We start from the raw sequence: 27,078 nt of genomic DNA, 5'->3' as shown, positions 1-27,078 counted from the left end.
GTAACAGCAGGCAGGGGCAGTCACTTGATCACGTCTACTTTATGTTGATCGAGGCTGCGTCGTTCATCTGTGTTGTTAATACCGAGAAAGGGAACAACAGGTTGCAGGTAGTTTGTCTTTCGAGTGTTAATTTTAAGACCTGCCTCTGTCAGCAGCTGCAACAACTAAGAGCAGAAAGAACAGGAGCAGATCTCGGCCATTCGGCCCCTCGAGCCTGCTCCTCCATTCAATAAATCAGGGGGGAACCTCTACATCAAATTTCTTAAAGAAACAGATTGGTGTATAAGAGTAAAGAAGTATTACTGCAATTATGTAGGGCCGTGGCGAGACAACACCTGGGGTAATGTGTACAGCTTTGGTCTCCTTAACTAAAAATAGATACACTTGCCTTAGTGGAAGTGCAGCAAATGTTCGCTGAACTGATTCCTGGGATGAGATGATTTTCCTATGCGGTGATATTTTGTAGAATAGGACTATATTCCATACAGTTTAAAAGAATGAGAGGTGATCTCATTGTAATATATAAAATAATTAATTGCTTGACAGGGTGATGCTGCGAGTATGATTCCCCTAGCTGGCGCGTCTAGAAGCAGGGGTCACAGTCTCATGATAAGCGGATGGCCATTTAGCCATGGTGTGGAGATGCCGGAGTTGGACTGGGGTGGACAAATGTAAGAAATCACACAACACCAGGTTATAGTCCAACAGCTTTATTTGAAATCACAAGCTTTCGGAGCGCTGCTCCTTCTTCAGGCGAAGTGGAGAAATGCATAAAGACACAGCTTATATAGTCAGAGAATCATGTCAGATGTTTACAGGTAACCTTTCCAACTGCCATTTATCACACCTCGGCAGAGAGATAATCACAGCAGTCAAAGGTTTTTACCCTTTGTGACCCCACCTCATTGTTCTTTGATGTAATGTTTCCCTGACTGACCTGCTTGGACACCATTCACACCTTTGACTGCTGTGATTATCTCTCTGCCGAGGTGTGATAAATGGCAGTTGGAAAGGTTACCTGTAAACATCTGACATGATTCTCTGACTATATAAGCTGTGTCTTTATGCATTTCTCCACTTCACCTGAAGAAGGAGCAGCGCTCCGAAAGCTTGTGATTTCAAATAAAGCTGTTGGACTATAAGCTGGTGTTGTGTGATTCCTTATAGATGGCCATTTAGGACTAAGGTGAGAAGAAAGTTCTTCAATCACACGATTGTGAATCTTTGGAATTCGCTTACCCAGAGGGCTGTGGAAGCTTAGTTGTTGAGCATATTCAAGACTGGGATCGATAGACTTAGGGGACAAAAGAAATCTAGAGAGATCACGATAGGGCAGGAAAGTTGAGTTGATGTAGAAGTTCAACCATGACCTTATTTAATTTCGGAGCATAATCTAGGGGTCGTCTGGACTGCAGCTCGTATTCTTTATGTCCTGATGAGAGGAACAGAGAGTTAGAGAGACAGACAAGGAAAGGTCGAGAGACAAGGGGACGGAAATGGAAAAGGAGAAAGACAGAGGAACAGACATGGATAGAGCGAGATACAGTGGGACAGAAATGAAGGGAGTGAGAGAGAAATGAGATATAGGGACAGACGTGCTATGGGAGAAAGAGAATAACAGGGACAGATATGTACGCTACATTCATCCTCCCTAACAAACCACCCCAATCAATTCACTCCATTTAGTTGCTCCTGGGGAAGACGAGGGAAAGGGAATTGGGATGAGATGGCAGGGAGGGAACGGGAGGGCAATGAGGGGGGTGAGGGATCTGGAAGGAGTGCGTTCTATGTCCACACTTTGCTCCTTCCAGCTCCAGCGTGCGTGTTTGGTGTGCACTGTGGTTCCACCCGATGTTATTCACTGGGGCATGTTCTTTGCCCCCTAGGGGCTGAAGTGACTAGTTTCTGGGGAACAGTGCGATCAGTGTTTTTTAACTTTTTAGAACAGCAAGGATGCTCACAACAAGGAATTAGAGTGCATCGAAAGTGTATGAAATCAGCAAAAATAAGTCAGTGGGAATATGTCACGTCCCAGCAAAGAGGGACCATGATTTTCCTGGACAATTCAGTTCTGATCCCCCATGGGAAGCCTTGGTTATCATTACTCTGAACAGGACCCTTCCCATGCAGTAGAGAAGGCAACCAGATTGAACCCAACCTGGACAAAGACTCAGGGAAAAAGCTCCAGCCTGCAGTCTACAAGATGCTCACCTGGGAGAGGCAGGGTACATCACGTCCCAAACACACCCCCTTTCTCTCCAGTGAGGGGGCACATCTCCCTCAGACTGTGGTTTTCATTATGTGCTCAGGATCTTTCTTTCTCTCTCAACTTTTCTCTCTCTGTCCTCTGTACATTCTTTGTTTTGTTGTATAGCTGGGATTTGTTTGTACATGCTGTTGCGAAGAGATTCGCCATGTAACCGACTGAGAGTGAGGGATCCAGTATCTCGCTGTTGTTTTTAAGTACTTTTGATTTTTTTTGTCCATTTTTTTTCTCCCATTCCTGAGGAATTTTATTTTGTCGAAATGCTGCTATTACACGATGCAGAGAGAGATGAATCGTTGGACGAGGAATCACTAGATAAGAAGTTTTCTCTCCATCGTAGACTGGCCGAGGCCATCCCCACAGGCTGCACCAAACATGCACACCTGAGTTTTGTCTCTTTATTAACACTGGTCCTAGTTTTCTCTCTGGAGCCTGGCTTCGGGGCTTTGGTTAAAATGTTCTTGTTAGACTATAATTTCTCGAGCTATTAATAAAAGCGCTGGATTTTCTGTTGGGTATGACGGTGTATGCCATAGTGTGAGGGGGCACCCGAATTGAAAAAACAATGCTTTTCTTAATTAAAAGACATCCATGAACATTAAAAGATTTAATGAGAAGAAATCCTAGCGCATGTTAAAGCTGCAGATTTTTTTCTATAAATAAAGTATATATTTCACAACATTCAGCACAGTGTGCAGTATTGCAGTAATTTAAATGAATGAATGAAAATCAGTGTTCTGATTGGAGAACCAGGCCCAGGTGATCCCAGGTAAGCTTCCGCACAGGCTGAGTACCTGGGATCTGTGGGCCATTCATTACCCTCCTACTCACAGCGTCAATGCGCAAGTTTAAGCAGGAGGCCCGGCATCAGGTAGATGCCTATACTTTTCGGAGGTAGACCGCCCACCACCAGTTCAATTCAATTACAATTTCAATTCAATTTTATTTGTCATATATGCAGCAGACGTGTGTACTGCACAATGAAATGTTCATTTTTACAAGTCCTCCCAACATTGGAATAAATATGGCATAACAATGATAAAATACTAATAGAAATACAGTAATAATAAAAGAAAACAACAGTAACAAAAAATAATAAATTACACGTTCATGAGTCTTATGGCCAGAGGCTAGAAGCTGTTTCGAAACCTGCTGGTGCGAGACCATACGCTTCGGTATCTCTTACCGGATGGGAGCAGGGCGAAGTGCTTGTGGCTTTGGTGGCTCGTGAATGTATTTATTCTAAGGGCCTTCCTCCAGCTCCTCTTGGGGTAGATATTCTGGAGAGCAGGTAGATTAATTCCTATAGTATGTTGTGCAGCTTTCACCACCACCTGTAGAGCCCTGCGGTCTGTGGCAGTGCAGTTGCCATGCCAGATAGTGATGCAGCCGGACAGTATACTCTTGATTGTGCACCGGTAGAAGTTGATGATAATCTGGGGTGTCATTCCAAATTTCTTCAGTCTCCTGAGGAAGAACAGGCATTGGCATGCCTTCTTCATTACGACGTCGATGTGATTTGACCATGTTAAGTCCTCCATAATGAATACACCCAGAAATTTAAAGCTGCTGACCCTCTCCACCTCAGCCCCTTCGATGTAAATTGGGGTGTGTCCCTCCCCCTGCCGCTTCCTGTAGTCCACGATCATCTCCTTTGTTTTGCTGATGTTGAGGGAGAGGTTGTTGTATTTGCATCATTCTGCTAGAGCTCTTGCCTCCTCCCTGCAGCCTGTCTCGTCTCCATCTGTGATCAGGCCTACAACGGTAGTATCATCAGCAAACTTGATGATGGAGTTGGATTTTTAGCCCATAATATGTTTCAGGGACGTTGCGAAATTTGTGTGGGGTGGGGACAGGTTCCTGGAGCTCTAATTTTCTCCACCCCCACCATCCACCACAGGCTCTTGTGACTGAAACAAGTTAAAGCCTGAGTTTAAAGCAGCATGGTCTGCAATGTTGCAAAAACACGGTAAACAGCACTTTACAAACAGGGGCCGTGAGCTCTTTGAACTCCTAAACGTGATCCCGTATAAATGCTCCGCTATAGTTTCAAAATAAAGCTTGTGTTTCCGGGCAGTTTGTCATCTGGTGGAGAAAGTGCGACCATTTTCTGTCAGTGTCTGGGTCGCCATTTTGTTCGGCATCACTTACTGGAACGCCAGTTTCAGTAAGACACTGGGAGATCATTTTGTTTCGTGTAATAGTGGGATGCCATTTCGATTAAGTTCCTGAGCCGTCATTTCCTTTTGTGGTAGGTAGTGGGACGTCATTTTGCTACATTAATTAGGAAACCATTTTGTTTAAGATACTGCGCCACCATTTTGTATCATGCCGTGTATTGGGACACCATTTTGATTTGTTTCAGATAATAGGACGTTATTTTGAGACCTAGATCTATAAACGGATCATCCGGGTTTAGGAGACAAATTAGAGGAAAACGTATTCAAAATCTGAAAAGCATAACACCAGTTCTAAACAAGAACGAGATCAGGACATAGCTGAACCAAGCTGTCACATTTTATATACACAGCACAGGGCCACGTGTTACAGCGACCGGCCCCTCACTGCGAGAGACACACACTGTATACAGGGACACATAATTACAGAATCTGACTCCTCACTGGGAGAGACACACACTGTACACAGGGACAGATATTTACAGAGTCCGACTCCACACTGGGAGAGGCACACTCTGTAATCAGGGACACATATTTCAGATTACAACTCCACACTGGGAAAGACACACACTGTACACAGGGACAGATATTTACAGAGTACAACTCCACACTGGGAGAGACACACACTGTACACAGGGACACATATTTCAGAGTACAACTCCACACTGGGAAAGACACACACTGTACACAGGGACAGATATGTACAGAGTACAACTCCACACTGGGAGAGGCACACTCTGTACACAGGGACACATATTTCAGAGTACAACTCCACACTGGGAAAGACACACACTGTAGTCAGGTCCAACTGTTAAAGAATCCGACTCCTCACTGGGAGACACAGACGGTACACAGGAAGACTTGTTACAAAGTCCGCCTCCTCACTGGGAGAGACACACACTGTACACATGATTACTTATTACAGAGTCCGACACCTCACTGGGAGACACTGATTGTACGTAGGAATATTTGTTACAGTGTCCGACTTCACATTGGGAGAGACACAACTTGAAGACAGCGACACTTCTTACACAGTCCGATTCCACACTGGGAGACATGCATACTGTAGACAGGATCATTTGTTACACAGTCCGACTCCTCACTGGGAGAGATACACACTGTACGCAGGAACATTGGTACAGAGTCCGACTCCACACTGGGATAGATACATATTGTACACAGGTAATTTGGTACAGAGTCCGACTCCACACTGGAAGAGATACACACTGTACACAGGGACATTGGTACAGAATCCGACTCCACACTGGATGAGACCAAAACTGTACACAGGGGCACTTGCAATACAGTAGGACTCTTCACTGGGACAGATGCACACTTTACAATGGAACACGTGTTACTTACTCCGTGTCCACACTGGGAGAGCAGCATAAGATACAAAAGAACACTTCTACATATTTCGATTCGTCACTGGGGCAGACACATTCTGTACAGAGGGACTCCAGTGACAAGAGAGCAGAGAGAAAGTCAGAGAGAGAGCCGTCACCTTCAATCTGTGTGCCGACCTTCTTTGTCTCTCTTTAGTTATCAGGTAGACAGCCCACCCCGATTTTAACAGTGCCTGACCAGTGAGTATGGATGATCGTAAAATGCGATGAACTCGCAGTCTAATCTCTTACATCTCCTGACCGCTCCGTGACCAGAATTCACCGATTCGCCTAACCCGGGGGTTTAGACAGAGCTGTGATTTGAAGTGTTATCTCTCTGTTTGCGCTCACAAGGCCAAGCAATGAAGCAGTCTGATTATTTTTTGTACAAGTAGAGTGTTATTTTCTCGACACTGTTCTACTTCTGGACTTGTGGAGAGATGGGCTGGATTCTGTCGTCTCTGCACTGAAGGAGGGTTCTGATCTTTCACCTTCCCTACATACTCTTGGAACCCGAGGAGTTTAGAGGGGAAACTGGAGTTTGAATCTTTGCTAAGTTCCAAAATGGGAGACAGGCAGCGAGGTTCCCTGGGTTGAATATGCACAAATCTTCTCACGATCGTCCAATGTAACCCCCGTATCTGCCTCTCTACATCTTCAACTCGTTCCTCTTACTGCTTCCTCCATAGCGTTATCTACATCCCCAACTCTCTGCTTCCACAACTCCGTCTATCTCTCAGCATTTACATCTTTCTACATCACTCACTAACTCTTCTTCCACCCCTCTCTATCAGTTCCTTCATCTCTCTCTACCTTTCCCTCCATCTCTCTCTACAACTTCATCCATCTCTCTCTACCTCTTCCTCCATCTCTCTCTACTTCTCCTTCCTTCTCTCACTACCTCTCCCTCCATGATTCCCTAATCCTGCCTCCATCTCTCTCTACCTCTGTCTCCATCTCTCTCTACCTCTCCCGCCATCGCTCTCACCATATAACTCTACCTCTTTCTGCATCATTATCTAGCACATCCTCCATCTCTCTCTACCAATTTCTCCATCTACCTCTAGCTCTCTCTCCATCGCTATCTACCTCTTCTACCAGCTCGCACTATATCTTTATCCGCCTGTTTATCCTCTCCATCCATTTCCCTCTACATCTTCCTCCACCTCTCTCTATCTTTTTCTCCACCTATCTCTACCTCTTTCTCCATCTCTCTATACCACTCCCGCCATCTCTCTCTACCTCTTCCTCCATCTACTTCTTCCTCTTTCTCCATCGCTATCTATCTCTTCCTCCATCTCTGTCCAACTGTTCCTCCACCTGGATCTACCACTGTGTCCATCTCTCTAACTCTTCATTCACCGTTCTGTAACGCTTTGTCCATCTTTCTCTACATCTCCTTCCATCTCTCTTTACCTCACCCTCCATCTCTCTCTACCTCTGTTTCCATCTCCCTCTACCTCTTCATCCATCTTTCTGTACCTCTACTTTCTCTCTCTCTATCTTTTACTTAATTTCTCTCAACGTCTCCCTCCATCTCTCTCTAAATTTCTCTCCATCTCTCTCTACCTCTGCCGCATCTATCTCTACCTCTGTTGCCATCTCTCTCTACCTCAGTTATTGAACCCTCTAATAAGGCGAAATGTTAATTTCTATCTGCCCTATCTATGCCCCTTAAATTTGGTACACCTCAATCAGCTGCACCCTCAACCTTCTCTGCTCTAAGGAAAACAACCCTAGCCTGTCCAGTCTCTCTTCATAGCTGAAGCTCTCCAGCCCAGGTAACATCCTGGTTAATCTCCTCTGCCCCTTTCCGAAGTAATCACATCCTTCCTTTAGTGTGGCGACTAGAACTGCAAAGAGTCTTCCAGCTGTGGCCTAACTAGTGTTTTGTACAGCTCCATCATAACCTCCCTGCTCTTATATTCTATGCCTCGGCTAATGTAAGCAAGTTTCCCATAGTCCTTTTTAACCACCATATTTACCTGTCCTGCAGCCTTCCGGGATGTATGTACATGCACACCAAGGTCTCTCTGATCCTCTGTCCTTCTAAGTGTCCTACCATTCATTGTATACTCCCTTGCTTTGTTAGTCCGCCCAAAATTCATCACCTCACACTTTTCAGTGTTAAATTACATTTGCCAATGTTTTGACCATCTAACCAACTCATCCTGTAGCCTGAGGCTTCCCTCCTCGCTATTTATCACTCCACCAATTCTCGTCTAATCTGCAAACTTACTGATCATACCTCCTACATTCATATCTAAATCATGAATGTACAGTACAAACAGCAAAGGACCCAGCACCGATCCCTGTGTTACACCACTGGACACAGGCTTCCAGTCACAAAAGCAAACTTCGACCATCACCATCTGCCTCCTGCCACTAACCCAATTTTGTATCCAGTGTGCCAAACTGACGTGGATCGCATGGGCTCTTACTTTCTTTACCAGTCTCCCATGTGCGACTTGGTCAAAATCCTGACTTAAGCCCATGTAGAGTACTTCAGCTGCACTACCCTCATCCACACACCTATTCACTCCCTCGAGAATTTCAATCAACTTGGTTAGACATGATCTCTTCCTGACAATGCCATGCTGACTATTCTTGATTACTCCTTCCCTCTCCAAGTGGAGACTAATTCTGTCGCTCAGAATTTTTTCAATATTTTCTCCACCACTGATGTTAGGCTCACTGCCCTTTAATTCCCTGTTTTATCCCTACTAACCTTCTTGAATAATGGTAATACGTTATCTATTCTGCAGCCCTCTGGCACCTCTCCTGTGGGCAGAGAGGTTCTGAAAATTTGTGTCAGAGCCCCTGCAACTTCCTGCCTTGCCTCACACCGCAGCCTGGGATACAACTCGTCTGTACCTGGGGAATTAGCCACTTTTAAGGCCGCTAAAATCGCTCGATAATAATTTGTTCAAGTATATCACAATCCCACTGCCTGATAACTATGCCTACATCGATCATCTCCGTAATGAACACCGCTGCAAAATATTCATTTAAATGCTTACCTACATCTTCCGGCTCTACACACAGATTGGCACTTTGGTCCCTAATGGGGTCCTCTCTTTCCAGTTTACATCTTGCCATTAATATATTTATAAAACACCTTGGGATTGCCCTTTACTTTGCCCGCCAGTGTTGTTACATGTCCCCTCTTCGCTTTCCTAATTTATTTTTTAATTAGACGCCTGCCCCTTCTATATTCCTCTAGGGCTTCCATTGTTCTTAGTTCTTGGTACCTCCCAAAAGCCTCCCGTTTTTTCCTAATCCATACCTGTATATCCCTTGACATCCAGGGTTCCTTAGGATTCTTGGTCCCACCCTTGATCTTTACGGGAACTTTTTGGCGTTGTACTCTCTCTATTTACTTTCTGAAATACTCCCACTGCTCTGATGTGGATTTTCCTACAAGTAGCTGATCCCAGTCCACTTTTGCCAGATGCTGCTTTATCTCATTAAAAATGGGCCTTCCCCCAATTTGGAACTTATATTTCTGGTCCATCTTTGTCCTTTTCCATGACTACCTTAAATCTCACCGAATTATGGTCACTGTCACCAACATGCCCTCCTACTTGCACTTCTAACATTTGCCCGGCTACATTCCCTAGAATTAGGTCCAGTGCCGCCCCCTCTTTTGTAGAACTTTCTACATGCTGGCTCAAAAAGCTGTACTGGATGCACTTTAAGAATTCTGCACCCTCTAAGCCTTTCACATTCTGACTATCCCAGTTAATATTCGGGAAGTTGAAATCCCCTACTATTATTATCCTATTATTTCTACACTTCTCTGAGATTTGCCTACATATCTGTTACTGTATCTCCCCCTGACTGTTTGGGGGCCTGGAGTACATTCCAGCAAAGTGCTTGACCCTTTTTCTTTTTAAGTTCTACCAATATGGCCTAATTGCAGGAAACTGCTAACTCGTCATCAATCCATACAGCAGTAATTGAATCATTGGTTAATATTGCAACACCCCCTCCTCTTTTACTCCCCCCTCTGTCTCGCCTGAAGATTCTATACCCTGCAATATTGAGCTGCCATTCCTGCCCCTCCCTCAAACATGTCTCTGTGATAGCAACAACTTCAATTCATCTGCTTTACTCGCAAGACTCCTTGCATTAAAATAAATGCCATCCAGCCTTGCCATACTCCGTTGTGCTGTTACATATTACTTCTGCCTTCCGGGCTCACTTGTTTTTTCCTCTATATTTGTCTGTACATCACACCCTACTATAGTTCCACTCAGTATCCCATCCCCGTGGCTCTCAATCCCATCAAGTAAGTCGTTAATGAAATCGGTGATTAGTTGAGTTCCCAAAAGTGATCAATCAGAGACACCACTCGTCATAATCTGCCAATTAATGTACCTGATCATCATCTGCAAACTTTGTCTCCTGCCGTTCCACCAATTTCCTAACCAGGTTAATAATTTGCCTTCAATTACATGCGTTTCAAATTTAGCCCAATGTCCCCTATGCGGGACTTTTTCAAATGTCTTTGCTCCATGTCTACAAGCAAATAATAATTTGTGAACTGGGACTCATAAACCTCTTTGCTCCTCAACAGTTAATAGCTTCCCATTATTTAGAAAATACTCAGAACTATCTTACTTTGTTCCAAAGTGGCTGGTGTCACACTTGCGTACATTGAACTCGATTTGCCTTTGTTTTGCCGGCTTACTGTGTCTGTCTCTGTCCGTTTGGTTACCTCCATTTCCCAACTGCACTACAAGCGGACCGTCTAACTTAGTGCGATCTTCAAAATATGATGTACAGTGCTCCATTGCTCCATCCAAGTCAGTCATAAATACGGTGAACATTTGATGATCTAATACAGATATCTGGGGGACGGCACTTGTCACATCTGACTCCGCTGCTAACGAGCGTGTCTTTTGTGGGTGGGTTAATATTTCTGAAGTGATGGTGGTCTGAGGCAGTCAGTCCGGATTTGTGGGAGAAATGTGCTGTACAGGTTGGTTTATGGACAAGTAAATTGAATTTGTCGGAGATGCAATGATGCACTGCAGCCAATGAAAGTACTTTTGTGAGCTTGGCATTGCAAGAGCCCGGATAGCTCAGTCGGTAGAGCATCAGACTTTTAATCTGAGGGTCCAGGGTTCAAGTCCCTGTTCGGGCGCTGCTTTTAAATCGCGATACTCAACTTTACATTCGCACTTTGATCATTTAACAAAGAAAATAACAACAGGAGCAGGCCATTTCATGCCTGGAGCCTTTCTGTCATTTAATTAAATCATCGATCGATATCCGTTTGCATTCCTTTGCTCCAGATCCCTTAATACCTTTGGTTAACAAACATCTCTCAATCTCAAGTTTAAAATTGACAATTGGCCCAGCTTTAATTACTGTCTGCGGAAGTGTGTTACAAATTTCTGTCACATAAACTTCTCTCCTGAAACGCTTGGATCTAATGTTGAGGCTATGGCCCCTTCTCCCAGATGGGTCAAATATCAGAAATAGCTTCTCGCTATCTACACTAGCATTTCCTCTTAATATCGTGAATACTTCAATCAAATCACCACTTAAGCTTCTAAATTCCAGGAAAAAGAAACCGAGTTTGTGCAATATCCCGTTGTAATTTGTCCCTTGGACTCTATGTCTCCTTCACTTTTTAAGCCTAATAATACATTCCCAAGCTGTGATGCCGAGAATTGAACACAGTACCGCAGCTGTGGCCTAACCAGTGCTTTGTATAGCTGTGGCATCATTTCACCCTCTTATATTGTAATCCTGCAGATATAAGTATCACTTTTCAATTAGCTTTTTGATTCATTTCTGTACCTGTCCATGACCATTTAATGATATATGTACAGGGACACAAGTCTATTTGGATATCAACTGTTTCCAGCTTAACATTATAAGGAGTGTATTCTAAATACTCCTATAAAGTTCGGTAGTGAATCACGTCACACTTGCTAATATTTAAATCAATTTGCCAGAAAATTACACATTCACTTAATCTATGAATATCTGGTCAAATGTCTTGCTTCCATCTCAACTGATTTTCATGCCGCCTATCTTTTTTGTCATCCTCAAACTTGGATGTGTGGCTCTCAAGTAAGTCGTTAATGAAATCGGTGATTAGTTGAGTTCCCAAAAGTGATCAATCAGAGACACCACTCGTCATAATCTGGCAATTAATGTACCTGATCATCATCTGCAAACTTTGTCTCCTGCCGTGCCACCAATTTCCTAACCAGGTTAATAATTTGCCTTCAATTACATGCGTTTCAAATTTAGCCCAATGTCCCATATGCGGGACTTTTTCAAATGTCTTTGCTCCATGTCTACAAGCAAATAATAATTTGTGAACTGGGACTCATAAACCTCTTTGCTCCTCAACAGTTAATAGCTTCCCATTATTTAGAAAATACTCAGAACTATCTTACTTTGTTCCAAAGTGGCTGGTGTCGCACTTGCGTACATTGAACTCGATTTCCCTTTGTTTTGCCGGCTTACTGTCTCTGTCCGTTTGGTTACCTCCATTTCCCAACTGCACTACAAGCGGACCGTCTAACTTAGTGCGATCTTCAAAATATGATGTACAGTGCTCCATTGCTCCATCCAAGTCAGTCATAAATACGGTGAACATTTGATGATCTAATACAGATATCTGGGGGACGGCACTTGTCACATCTGACTCCGCTGCTAACGAGCGTGTCTTTTGTAGGTGGGTTAATATTTCTGAAGTGATGGTGGTCTGAGGCAGTCAATCCGGATTTGTGGGAGAAATGTGCTGTGCAGGTTGGATTATGGACAAGTAAATTGAATTTGTCGGAGATGCAATGATGCACTGCAGCCAATGAAAGTACTTTTGTGAGCTTGGCATTGCAAGCGCCCGGATAGCTCAGTCTGCAGAGCATCAGACTTTTAATCTGAGGGTCCAGGGTTCAAGTCCCTGTTCGGGCGCTGCTTTTAAATCGCGATACTCAACTTTACATTCGCACTTTGATCATTTAACAAAGAAAATAACAACAGGAGCAGGCCATTTCATGCCTGGAGCCTTTCTGCCATTTAATTAAATCATCGATCGATATCCGTTTGCATTCCTTTGCTCCAGATCCCTTAATACCTTTGGTTAACAAACATCTCTCAATCTCAAGTTTAAAATTGACAATTGGCCCAGCTTTAATTACTGTCTGCGGAAGTGTGTTACAAATTTCTGTCACACAAACTTCTCTCCTGAAACGCTTGGATCTAATGTTGAGGCTATGGCCCCTTCTCCCAGATGGGTCAATCATCAGAAATAGCTTCTCGCTATCTACACTAGCATTTCCTCTTAATATCGTGAATACTTCAATCAAATCACCACTTAAGCTTCTAAATTCCAGGAAAAAAAAACCGAGTTTGTGCAATATCCCGTTGTAATTTGTCCCTTGGACTCTATGTCTCCTTCACTTTTTAAGCCTAATAATACATTCCCAAGCTGTGATGCCGAGAATTGAACACAGTACCGCAGCTGTGGCCTAACCAGTGCTTTGTATAGCTGTGGCATCATTTCACCCTCTTATATTGTAATCCTGCAGATATAAGTATCACTTTTCAATTAGCTTTTTGATTCATTTCTGTACCTGTCCATGACCATTTAATGATATATGTACAGGGACACAAGTCTATTTGGATATCAACTGTTTCCAGCTTAACATTATAAGGAGTGTATTCTAAATACTCCTATAAAGATCGGTAGTGAATCACGTCACACTTGCTAATATTTAAATCAATTTGCCAGAAAATTACACATTCACTTAATCTATGAATATCTGGTCAAATGTCTTGCTTCCATCTCAACTGATTTTCATGCCGCCTATCTTTTTTGTCAACCTCAACCTTGGATGTGTGGCTCTCAATCCCATCAAGTAAGTCGTTAATGAAATCGGTGATTAGTTGAGTTCCCAAAAGTGATCAATCAGAGACACCACTCGTCATAATCTGGCAATTAATGTACCTGATCATCATCTGCAAACTTTGTCTCCTGCCGTGCCACCAATTTCCTAACCAGGTTAATAATTTGCCTTCAATTACATGCGTTTCAAATTTAGCCCAATGTCCCATATGCGGGACTTTTTCAAATGTCTTTGCTCCATGTCTACAAGCAAATAATAATTTGTGAACTGGGACTCATAAACCTCTTTGCTCCTCAACAGTTAATAGCTTCCCATTATTTAGAAAATACTCAGAACTATCTTACTTTGTTCCAAAGTGGCTGGTGTCGCACTTGCGTACATTGAACTCGATTTGCCTTTGTTTTGCCGGCTTACTGTGTCTGACTCTGTCCGTTTGGTTACCTTCATTTCCCAACTGCACTACAAGCGGACCGTCTAACTTAGTGCGATCTTCAAAATATGATGTACAGTGCTCCATTGCTCCATCCAAGTCAGTCATAAATACGGTGAACATTTGATGATCTAATACAGATATCTGGGGGACGGCACTTGTCACATCTGACTCCGCTGCTAACGAGCGTGTCTTTTGTGGGTGGGTTAATATTTCTGAAGTGATGGTGGTCTGAGGCAGTCAATCCGGATTTGTGGGAGAAATGTGCTGTACAGGTTGGATTATGGACAAGTAAATTGAATTTGTCGGAGATGCAATGATGCACTGCAGCCAATGAAAGTACTTTTGTGAGCTTGGCATTGCAAGAGCCCGGATAGCTCAGTCGGTAGAGCATCAGACTTTTAATCTGAGGGTCCAGGGTTCAAGTCCCTGTTCGGGCGCTGCTTTTAAATCGCGATACTCAACTTTACATTCGCACTTTGATCATTTAACAAAGAAAATAACAACAGGAGCAGGCCATTTCATGCCTGGAGCCTTTCTGCCATTTAATTAAATCATCGATCGATATCCGTTTGCATTCCTTTGCTCCAGATCCCTTAATACCTTTGGTAAACAAACATCTCTCAATCTCAAGTTTAAAATTGACAATTGGCCCAGCTTTAATTACTGTCTGCGGAAGTGTGTTACAAATTTCTGTCACACAAACTTCTCTCCTGAAACGCTTGGATCGAATGTTGAGGCTATGGCCCCTTCTCCCAGATGGGTCAATCATCAGAAATAGCTTCTCGCTATCTACACTAGCATTTCCTCTTAATATCGTGAATACTTCAATCAAATCACCACTTAAGCTTCTAAATTCCAGGAAAAAAAAACCCGAGTTTGTGCAATATCCCGTTGTAATTTGTCCCTTGGACTCTATGTCTCCTTCACTTTTTAAGCCTAATAATACATTCCCAAGCTGTGATGCCGAGAATTGAACACAGTACCGCAGCTGTGGCCTAACCAGTGCTTTGTATAGCTGTGGCATCATTTCACCCTCTTATATTGTAATCCTACAGACATAAGTATCACTTTTCAATTAGCTTTTTGATTCATTTCTGTACCTGTCCATGACCATTTAATGATATATGTACAGGGACACAAGTCTATTTGGATATCAACTGTTTCCAGCTTAACATTATAAGGAGTGTATTCTAAATACTCCTATAAAGATCGGTAGTGAATCACGTCACACTTGCTAATATTTAAATCAATTTGCCAGAAAATTACACATTCACTTAATCTATGAATATCTGGTCAAATGTCTTGCTTCCATCTCAACTGATTTTCATGCCGCCTATCTTTTTTGTCATCCTCAAACTTGGATGTGTGGCTCTCAAGTAAGTCGTTAATGAAATCGGTGATTAGTTGAGTTCCCAAAAGTGATCAATCAGAGACACCACTCGTCATAATCTGCCAATTAATGTACCTGATCATCATCTGCAAACTTTGTCTCCTGCCGTGCCACCAATTTACTAACCAGGTTAATAATTTGCCTTCAATTACATGCGTTTCAAATTTAGCCCAATGTCCCATATGCGGGACTTTTTCAAATGTCTTTGCTCCATGTCTACAAGCAAATAATAATTTGTGAACTGGGACTCATAAACCTCTTTGCTCCTCAACAGTTAATAGCTTCCCATTATTTAGAAAATACTCAGAACTATCTTACTTTGTTCCAAAGTGGCTGGTGTCACACTTGCGTACATTGAACTCGATTTGCCTTTGTTTTGCCGGCTTACTGTGTCTGTCTCTGTCCGTTTGGTTACCTCCATTTCCCAACTGCACTAAAAGCGGTCCGTCTAACTTAGTGCGATCTTCAAAATATGATGTACAGTGCTCCATCCAAGTCAGTCATAAATACGGTGAACATTTGCTGATCTAATACAGATATCTGGGGGACGGCACTTGTCACATCTGACTCCGCTGCTAACGAGCGTGTCTTTTGTGGGTGTGTTAATATTTCTGAAGTGATTTTGGTCTGAGGCAGTCAATCCGGATTTGTGGGAGAAATGTGCTGTACAGGTTGGATTATGGACAAGTAAATTGAATTTGTCGGAGATGCAATGATGCACTGCAGCCAATGAAAGTACTTTTGTGAGCTTGGCATTGCAAGAGCCCGGATAGCTCAGTCTGCAGAGCATCAGACTTTTAATCTGAGGGTCCAGGGTTAAAGTCCCTGTTCGGGCGCTGCTTTTAAATCGCGATACTCAACTTTACATTCGCCCTTTGATCATTTAACAAAGAAAATAACAACAGCAGCAGGCCATTTCATGCCTGGAGCCTTTCTGCCATTTAATTAAATCATCGATCGATATCCGTTTGCATTCCTTTGCTCCAGATCCCTTAATACCTTTGGTTAACAAACATCTCTCAATCTCAAGTTTAAAATTGACAATTGGCCCAGCTTTAATTACTGTCTGCGGAAGTGTGTTACAAATTTCTGTCACACAAACTTCTCTCCTGAAACGCTTGGATCTAATGTTGAGGCTATGGCCCCTTCTCCCAGATGGGTCAATCATCAGAAATAGCTTCTCGCTATCTACACTAGCATTTCCTCTTAATATCGTGAATACTTCAATCAAATCACCACTTAAGCTTCTAAATTCCAGGAAAAAAAAACCGAGTTTGTGCAATATCCCGTTGTAATTTGTCCCTTGGACTCTATGTCTCCTTCACTTTTTAAGCCTAATAATACATTCCCAAGCTGTGATGCCGAGAATTGAACACAGTACCGCAGCTGTGGCCTAACCAGTGCTTTGTATAGCTGTGGCATCATTTCACCCTCTTATATTGTAATCCTGCAGATATAAGTATCACTTTTCAATTAGCTTTTTGATTCATTTCTGTACCTGTCCATGACCATTTAATGATATATGTACAGGGACACAAGTCTATTTGGATATCAACTGTTTCCAGCTTAACATTATAAGGAGTGTATTCTAAATACTCCTATAAAGATCGGTAGTGAATCACGTCACACTTGCTAATATTTAAATCAATTTGCCAGAAAATTACACATTCACTTAATCTATGAATATCTGGTCAAATGTCTTGCTTCCATCTCAACTGATTTTCATGCCGCCTATCTTTTTTGTCATCCTCAAACTTGGATGTGTGGCTCTCAATCCCATCAAGTAAGTCGTTAATGAAATCGGTGATTAGTTGAGTTCCCAAAAGTGATCAATCAGAGACACCACTCGTCATAATCTGCCAATTAATGGACCTGATCATCATCTGCAAACTTTGTCTCCTGCCGTGCCACCAATTTCCTAACCAGGTTAATAATTTGCCTTCAATTACATGCGTTTCAAATTTAGCCCAATGTCCCATATGCGGGACTTTTTCAAATGTCTTTGCTCCATGTCTACAAGCAAATAATAATTTGTGAACTGGGACTCATAAACCTCTTTGCTCCTCAACAGTTAATAGCTTCCCATTATTTCGAAAATACTCAGAACTATCTTACTTTGTTCCAAAGTGGCTGGTGTCACACTTGCGTACATTGAACTCGATTTGCCTTTGTTTTGCCGGCTTACTGTCTCTGTCCGTTTGGTTACCTCCATTTCCCAACTGCACTACAAGCGGACCGTCTAACTTAGTGCAATCTTAAATATATGATGTACAGTGCTCCATTGCTCCATCCAAGTCAGTCATAAATACGGTGAACATTTGATGATCTAATACAGATATCTGGGGGACAGCACTTGTCACATCTGACTCCGCTGCTAACGAGCGTGTCTTTTGTGGGTGGGTTAATATTTCTGAAGTGATGGTGGTCTGAGGCAGTCAATCCGGATTTGTGGGAGAAATGTGCTGTACAGGTTGGATTATGGACAAATAAATTGAATTTGTCGGAGATGCAATGATGCACTGCAGCCAATGAAAGTACTTTTGTGAGCTTGGCATTGCAATGGCCCGGATAGCTCAGTCGGTAGAGCATCAGACTTTTAATCTGAGGGTCCAGGGTTCAAGTCCCTGTTCGGGCGCTGCTTTTAAATCGCGATACTCAACTTTACATTCGCACTTTGATCATTTAACAAAGAAAATAACAACAGGAGCAGTCCATTTCATGCCTGGAGCCTTTCTGCCATTTAATTAAATCATCGATCGATATCCGTTTGCATTCCTTTGCTCCAGATCCCTTAATACCTTTGGTTAACAAACATCTCTCAATCTCAAGTTTAAAATTGACAATTGGCCCAGCTTTAATTACTGTTTGCGGAAGTGTGTTACAAATTTCTGTCACACAAACTTCTCTCCTGAAACGCTTGGATCTAATGTTGAGGCTATGGCCCCTTCTCCCAGATGGGTCAATCATCAGAAATAGCTTCTCGCTATCTACACTAGCATTTCCTCTTAATATCGTGAATACTTCAATCAAATCACCACTTAAGCTTCTAAATTCCAGGAAAAAAAAACCGAGTTTGTGCAATATCCCGTTGTAATTTGTCCCTTGGACTCTATGTCTCCTTCACTTTTTAAGCCTAATAATACATTCCCAAGCTGTGATGCCGAGAATTGAACACAGTACCGCAGCTGTGGCCTAACCAGTGCTTTGTATAGCTGTGGCATCATTTCACCCTCTTATATTGTAATCCTACAGATATAAGTATCACTTTTCAATTAGCTTTTTGATTCATTTCTGTACCTGTCCATGACCATTTAATGATATATGTACAGGGACACAAGTCTATTTGGATATCAACTGTTTCCAGCTTAACATTATAAGGAGTGTATTCTAAATACTCCTATAAAGATCGGTAGTGAATCACGTCAAACTTGCTAATATTTAAATCAATTTGCCAGAAAATTACACATTCACTTAATCTATGAATGTCTGGTCAAATGTCTTGCTTCCATCTCAACTGATTTTAATGCCGCCTATCTTTTTTGTCATCCTCAAACTTGGATGTGTGGCTCTCAATCCCATCAAGTAAGTCGTTAATGAAATCGGTGATTAGTTGAGTTCCCAAAAGTGATCAATCAGAGACACCACTCGTCATATTCTGCCATTTAATGTACCTGATCATCATCTGTAAACTTTGTCACCTGTCGTGCCACCAATTTCCTAACGAGGTCAATAATTTGCCTTCAATTACATGCGTTTCAAATTTAGCCCAATGTCCCATCTGCGGGACTTTATCAAATGTCTTTTGCTCCATGTCAACAAGCTAATAATAATTTGTGAACTGGGACTCATAAACCTCATTTCTCCTCAAAAGTTAATAGCTTCCCATTATTTAGAAAATAATCAGAACTATCTTACTTTGTTCCAAAGTGGATGGTGTCACACTTGCGTGCAGTGAACTCGATTTGCCTTTGTTTAGCCGGCTTACTGTGTCTGTCTCTGTCCATTTGGTTTCCTCCATTTCCCAACTGCACTACGAGCGGATCGTCTAACTTCGTGCGATCTTCAAAATACGATCTACAGTGCTGCATTGCTCCACCCAAGTCAATCATAAATACGGTGAACAGTTGATGATCTAATACAGATATCTGAGGGACGGCACTTGTCACATCTGACGCCGCTGCTAACGAGCATGTCTTTTGTGGGTGGGTTAATATTTCTCAAGTGATGGTGTTCTGAGGCAGTCAGTCTGGATTTGTGGCAGAAATGTGCTGTGCAGGCTGGATTATAGACAAGTAAATTGAATTTGTCGGAGATGCAACGATGCACTGCAGCCAATGAAAGTATTTTTTGATCTTTGAATTGCAAGAGACCGGATAGCTCAGTCGGTAGAGCTTCAGACTTTTAATCTGAGGGTCCAGTATTCAAGTCCCTGTTCGGGTGCTACTTTCAAATCGCGATATTGAATTTTACAGTCGTGCTTTGATCCTATAACAACAGGAGCAGGCCCTTTACTGCCTGGAGCATTTCTGCCATTTAATTAAATCATCGATCGTCATCCGTTTGCATTCCTTTGCTCCAAATCCCTTAATACCTTTGGTTAACAAACATCTCTCAATCTCAAGTTTAAAATTGACAATTGGCCCAGCTTTAATTGTTGTTTGCGGAAGTGTGTTACAAATTTCTGTAACGCAAACTTCTCTCCTGAAAGGCTTGGATCTAACGTTGAGGCTATGGCCCCTACTCCCACATGGGTCAATCATCAGAAATAGCTTCTCGCTATCTACACTAGCATTTCCACTTAATATCGTGAATACTTCAATCAAATCACCACTTAAGCTTCTAAATTCCAGGGAAAAAAAACCGAGTTTGTGCAATATCCCGTTGTAATTTGCCCCTTGGACTCTATGTCTCCTTCTGGTAAATCTACGCTTCACTTTTTAAGCCTAATACTGCATTCCTAAGCTGTGATGCCAAGAATTGAACACAGTACCGCAGCTGTGGTCTAACCAGTGCTTTGTATCGCTGTGGCATCATTTCACCCTCTTATATTGTAATCCTACAGATATAAGTATCACTTTTCAATTAGCTTTTTGTATCTTTTCTGCAATGCATTAGTACATTGAGATGGTATATCACTTTGCAATGTAATAGACATTTGCAGTGCAAAAGCACTTTATACTGGAATATCACTTTCTAATATAATATTCCTTTGCAGTGCAATAGAACATTGCAATGGAATATCATTTTGCAATATACAATCATTAGTAATGCAATACGACATTACAATGGAATACCCCTTTAAAATATCGTAGTCATTTGCAATGCAATAGAACATTGCAATGGAATATCGCTTTGCCTTTGTGGTGATTATTCTTTATGTTTAGTAAGAAGTATTGTGATTGCTTGTTTGTTTCCTGCCTTGGGATATATGCTGTAATCTCATTGGTAGTTGATGTCATGTGATTTGTGGTGGCCATCTTAAATTCAGTTCTTTCCAGCCTTTAGTTGGGTCTGGGTGTTGAAGATGTGCTACCGGATTTTTAAGTTAATAAAGCCTAGATTAGAAAGGCAAATCTATTCTTTATTTCAATTTATTAACTTTATGTCAGAATGGAGCGATATCTTCAAACAGAACGATTCAATGCTGACCCTAATTCGGCAGGAGTGGATGATAAATGGAAACATTGGTATTGTACATTAAAAAACTTTTTGGGCGTGTTGGATCAAGAGTCTCTAAATAAGCTGAATATGCTGATCAACTACATTGCTCCGGATGTGTATAAGTATATTTTGGGCTGTAAAACTTACGAAGTGGCTATTTCTACATTGGAAAAGATTTTTGTTAAAGCAAAGAATGAGGTATTTGCACGTCACCTTCTATCTGCCCGTAGACAGCAGGTGGGAGAATCTTTGGATACTTATTTACAAGCACTTCGGTGCCTTAGTGTTAACTGTAATTATAAGGCTGTGACGGCTGAAGAATATAAGGAAGAATCGGTACGGGATGCTTTTTTTATTGGATTACTGTCTAGATCAATTCATCAGCGGTTGTTAGAAAATAAGACTTTGGATCTTAAGAGTGCTTTTGAGCAAGCTTCTACATTGGATGTGGCTCAGAGAAGTTCGGATTCTTTTGCTCTTTTTAATCAGCCTGTGACTGTGGTTTCGGCAGTTCCGGATGAAAAGGAATTATGTGAACTTAATAGGAGTGGTTTACTAGATTCTGAAACAGTTTCTACTTCAGCGGCTGTTGCCTCTAGGATTCAGAAGTGTTATTTTTGTGGGAACGTCCGGCACCCTCGTCTGAATTGTCCTGCTCGGGAGGCTGTGTGTAGTAAATGCAGCAAGAGAGGTCATTACGCACGTGTGTGTAAATCATCAGGTTCAATTACCTCCTCTGTGACTATTCAGCCTTTAGATAGGGCGTTTATTGCATCAATTTCTGCTGCATTTGCTCATGGCCTAAACAAAGCTATAGTTACGGCCCAAGTTAATGGGTTGGAAGTGAAGGCCCTTTTAGATACGGGCAGTACTGAGAGTTTTATAAGTCTTCAGTTTGCAAAGGAGAAGCATTTGAAAATTTCGCCTGTTTCCTATCAGGTGTGTATGGCTCAGACGACTCTCACTTCACAAGTAGCTGGTTGTTGCCTTGTGAAATTGATTCTTCTAGGTAATACGTATACTGATGTACGCCTATCTGTTTTGCCTAATCTCTGTGCAGATATTTTGATTGGTCATGATGTGCTTCAGTTACACGAGAGTCTCAGTCTTTCATTTGGAGGGACTAAGCCACCTTTATCTATTTGTGGATTAACCTCTTTATCCATTTCTCCATTATCACTTTTTTCCAATTTGATGCCGGATTGTAAGCCAATTGCTACCAAGTCAAGAAGGTATAGCAGTCAGGATAGAGAATTTATTAATTCTGAAGTTCAACGTCTCTTTTTGGAAGGAATCATTGAACCTAGTTGTTCGCCTTGGCGGGCACAGGTAGTTGTCACGACTAACGAGAGACATAAGAAACGAATGGTAATAGACTATTCCCAAACTATTAATAGGTATACTCAATTAGATGCGTACCCTTTGCCTAAGATTGATGAGCTTATCAATAAAGTATCTCAGTATAAGGTTTTTAGCACTATTGACCTAAAGAGTGCTTATCATCAGATTCCTATTGTTAAGAAGGATCAACCATATCCGGCCTTTGAGGCTGGTGGAAAGCTGCATCAGTTTTGCCGAATACCATTTGGTGTTACTAATGGTGTTGCTTGTTTTCAACGGGCAATGGATGCTTTTATAAGTGATAACTCTCTCTCTGACACCTTTTCATATTTAGATGACATCACGGTGTGTGGCAAATGAAGGGTGGAGCATGATTCTAATTTAGAAAGATTCCTTCAAGCTGCGGAAAAAGTTGTTTTAACTTTCAATAAAGAGAAGTGTACCTTTTCGACCACTGAGGTAAATCTACTGGGGTACATTATCTCAGGAAACAAGATTAAACCAGACCCAGAACGTCTGCGACCATTGATTGATTTACCTTGTCCTACTAATTCTAAGGCTTTGCAACGAGTTGTTGGACTGTTTTCTTACTATTCTAATTGGATTGCAAATTTTTCACAGAAGATCCAGCCTCTTATTCGGGTTACGACATATCCTCTATCATGGGAGGCCAGGACATGTTTTGATAATTTTAAAAAGGATATCCTTGGAGCAGTTGTGCATTCTATTGATGAGCAGGTTCCTTTTGTGATTGAGACAGACGGTTCTGATTTTGCAATTGGGGCTACTCTGAGATGCGCTATCAATTACTCATAAAAGACTGAGAGTTAAGAGAGTAACTAAAGGCTTTTATTAACAAAAGAATGAAGGTCTGCCTCGAGTGGTCGACCGGTCCAGAATACAAAGGGCTGGGGAGCAGTCACCTTTATACTAGGACTTGTGGGAGGACTCAGCCGAGGCATGTCCAGGCATGTACACAGTGGAATACAAACAGTGGTTTACCACATTCACCCCTTGTTTAAAATTGAGTCCGGCGGGGTGAAGTGTATTAAAAGTTAGTGTATTGGAGTCTCTCCAGAGGTCTTTTCTGCCGCTGTGATCGGCGTGGAGACGGCAGGGGTAGTGGAGCTTCCGGCGTCGAGTCCTGCGTAGGCTGTGGCACCGGCGTGTCGTCCTCGTAGATGTCGAGCGGGTCGCGGGGCCCAGGCCTGCCATCTGCTGGGGCTGGATATCGGATCGTGGGGGGGGTGGTAGTGAGTAGTGGGTTACTGCTGCCCGCGAGGGTGCAAGGTCTCTTATGGAGACTGTGTCCTCCCGCCCGTCCGGGTATGCAATGTAAGCATACTGGGGGTTGGCGTGGAGGAGCTCGACCCTCTCGACCAGGGGTTCCGTTTTATGGGTCCTCACGTGTCTTCTCAGTAGGACCGGCCCTGGGGACGTCAGCCACGGCGGTAGCGATGTCCCCGATGTGGACTTCCTTGGGAAGACAAACATTTTCTCATGAGGGGTGGCGTTAGTGGCAGTGCAGAGCAGTGACCGAATAGAGTGGAGCACATCGGGGAGCACATCCTGCCAGCGGGAGGTTGGAAGGCCCCTAGACTTTAAGGCTAGCAGGGCGGCCTTCCAAACTGTCGCATTTTCTCTTTCCACCTGTCCGTTCCCCCGGGGGTTGTAACTGGTGGTCCTGCTTGTGGCAATACCCCTAGTTAGCAGGAACTGACGGAGTTCGTCGCTCATAAACGATGAGCCCCGGTCGCTATGGATATAGCTGGGGAAACCGAACAGGGTGAAGAGGTCGTTCAGACATTTAATGACCGTGGCACTGTTCATGTCCGGGCAGGGGATGGCGAACGGGAAACGGGAGTACTCATCAATAATATTGAGGAAGTACACATTGCGGTCGGAGGAGGGGAGAGGCCCTTTAAAATCAACGCTCAGGCGCTCGAAGGGGCGAGTGGCTTTTATCAGGTGGGCCCTGTCTGGTCTATAAAAGTGCGGTTTGCACTCAGCGCAGACTTGGCAGTTCCTGGTCATGGTCCTGACCTCCTCAATAGAGTAAGGCAGGTTGCGGGCCTTGATGAAGTGGAAGAACCTGATGACCCCCGGGTGGCAGAGGTCATTGTGAAGGGCCCGCAGTCTATCGATCTGCGTGCTGGCGCAGGTGCCACGCGATAGCGCATCCGGGGGTTCATTGAGCTTCCCGGGCCGGTACAAGATCTCGTAATTGTAGGTGGAAAGTTCGATTCTCCACCTCAAGATCTTGTCATTTTTGATTATGCCCCTCTGCTTGTTGTTAAACATGAAAGCAACTGAACGCTGGTCAGTGAGCAGGGTAAATCGTTTTCCGGCCAGGTAGTGCCTCCAATGATGCATAGCCTCCACAATCGCCTGGGCCTCCTTCTCAACAGCGGAGTGTCTGGTTGCCGGGCCTTGGAGTGTTCGTGAAAAGAAGGCCATGGGTCTCCCCGCCTGATTGAGGGTAGCGGCCAGGGCAAAGTCGGATGCGTCGCTTTCCACCTGGAAGGGGATGGATTCATCCACTGCGTGCATGGTGGCTTTGGCAATGTCCTCCTTGATATGGTGGAAGGCTAAGCGGGCCTCTGCCATCAAGGGAAAAGAGGTGGACTTGATCAGCGGACGGGCCATGTCCGCATAGTAGGGGACCCACTGGGCGTAATAGGAGAAAAACCCTAGGCACCTCTTCAGGGCCTTGAGGCAGTGGGGCAGTGGGAGTTCCATAAGGGGACGCATCCGATCGGGGTCGGGGCCGATGACTCCGTGTTCCACAACACAGCCAAGGATGGCGAGGCGGTTTGTGCGGAATATGCACTTCTCCTTGTTATATGTCAGGTTCAGGAGTTGGGCGGTGCGGAGGAATTTTTCGAGGTTTGCGTCATGGTCCTGCAAGTCACGGCCGCAGATGGTCACATTGTCCAGATATGGGAAAGTGGCCTGCAACGCATTTTGATCTACCATCCGGTCCATCTCCCTTTTGAAGACAGAGACCCCGTTGGTGACGCCAAAGGGAACCCTAAGGAAGTGATAGAGGCGGCCGTTTGCCTCAAAGGCAATATACTGGCGGTCCTCAGGGCGGATAGGGAGCTGGTGGTACGCTGATTTCAGGTCAATGGTCGAGAAGACGCGGTACTGCGCGATCTGGTTGACCATATCAGCTATGCGGGGGAGTGGATAGGCGTCCAGCAGGGTGGAGCGATTTATTGTCTGGCTGTAGTCGATGACCAGGCGCTGCTTCTCGCCGGTCTTAACGACCATGACCTGGGCTCGCCAGGGGCTGGTGCTGCCCTCAATAATCCCTTCCTTCAGGAGCTGCTCCACTTCGGTTTTAATGAAAACACTGTCCCCGGCACTGTATCGCCTGCTCTTTGTGGCGATGGGCTTACAGTCGGGGGTGAGGTTAGCAAACAGTGGGGGAGGGGGGTGACTCTGAGTGTGGAGAGGTTGCACCTGGTGTGCGGCGGGCAATTTGGAAGCTGCTGGCTGCGGACTGTGAGTGGGGGTAGGGGTCCACCGTATGCCATCGTAACACTTTTAAGGTGGCACTGAAAGTCTAACCCCAGCAGGACAGCAGCGCAGAGGTCGGGCAGGACCAGAAGTTTAAAATGATCGTACACAGTCCCATCTACTACGAGTGTCACCATGCAGTAGCCACCGATGTCCGCCGACTGGGACTCGGAGGCCATAGAAATCCGCTGGTGCGCAGGCAGGACTGGGAGAGAGCAACGCCGCACCGTGTTGGGGTGGATGAAGCTCTCCGTGCTCCCAGAGTCAAAAAGGCAGATTGTATCGTGACCATTCACCTTAATGTCCATTGTGGAACTGGCCAGCTGGTGCGGTCTCGCTTGGTCCAGTGTAATGGATGCCAGCGTAGGGGTCGGTGTATCAGATGAGGCGGTGTTGGGGGCCTGCTGCATTCCGGCTGTCATCCAAGATGGCGGTGTCCATGATCCCCATGTGGCTGGAGGCGTCCAAAATGGCTGCTGTACTGGTGGTTCGCACATGGCCGGGGAGGCCCAAGATGGCGGCCCGCATGGCCCACACGTGGTGTTGCTGGGGTTCGGGGTGGCTTTGCCCCTGCAGACGCTAGCGTAGTGTCCCTTCTTCCCGCAGCCCGAGCAGATCGCGTTTTTCGCCGGGCAGCGCTCTCTGGGGTGTTTTGCCTGGCCACAGAAGTAGCATTTCCGGCCTTGGGGCACTGCTGTCTGGCTTTGGGACACTGCTGCGGTAGTTGGGCCGTTGCTGGGGTGTGGCTGGGGTGGCACGGCGCTATGAGGCGGTCCTACCGTGTCCCAGGCTGTCATTCCCCGTGGCATCCACGGTGCAGAGGAGTAGGCATCCATGCCCCGGTAGGCTGCATCCAATGATAGTGCGAGTTCAGAGGCCTTGTTGAGGTCGAGGTTACTCTGCTCCAACAGTCGCTGTCATGTGTAATTGGATCTGTGGCCCGCTACAAAAGCATCCCGGATAAGTTCCTCTGTGTACACGGCGGCCTTTACATCCTTACAACCACAGGCCCGGCCAAGCACAGACAGT

The 27,078-nt window shown here is 44.1% G+C and overlaps 4 non-coding genes across 4 annotated transcripts; all 4 read left to right on the top strand.

Moving 5' to 3' along the window:
• Positions 1 to 10,904: 10,904 nt before the first annotated feature.
• On the top strand, positions 10,905 to 10,977 carry trnak-uuu (transfer RNA lysine (anticodon UUU)). The gene has a single exon. It is a non-coding gene; the product is annotated as a tRNA-Lys (tRNA).
• Positions 10,978 to 12,694: 1,717 nt separating this feature from the next.
• trnak-uuu (transfer RNA lysine (anticodon UUU)) lies at positions 12,695 to 12,767 on the top strand. The gene has a single exon. It is a non-coding gene; the product is annotated as a tRNA-Lys (tRNA).
• Positions 12,768 to 14,499: 1,732 nt separating this feature from the next.
• trnak-uuu (transfer RNA lysine (anticodon UUU)) lies at positions 14,500 to 14,572 on the top strand. Its single transcript has one exon. It is a non-coding gene; the product is annotated as a tRNA-Lys (tRNA).
• Positions 14,573 to 18,087: 3,515 nt separating this feature from the next.
• trnak-uuu (transfer RNA lysine (anticodon UUU)) lies at positions 18,088 to 18,160 on the top strand. Its single transcript has one exon. It is a non-coding gene; the product is annotated as a tRNA-Lys (tRNA).
• Positions 18,161 to 27,078: the final 8,918 nt, after the last annotated feature.

This window comes from Somniosus microcephalus, unplaced genomic scaffold (genome assembly GCF_052327205.1).
Source record: "Somniosus microcephalus isolate GS21.2 unplaced genomic scaffold, FLI_Smic_1.0 unresolved_chr5, whole genome shotgun sequence".
NCBI lineage: Eukaryota > Metazoa > Chordata > Chondrichthyes > Squaliformes > Somniosidae > Somniosus > Somniosus microcephalus.
The sequence above is the reverse complement of the archived record's forward strand: the minus strand, read 5'-3'. Positions and strand labels throughout refer to the sequence as shown.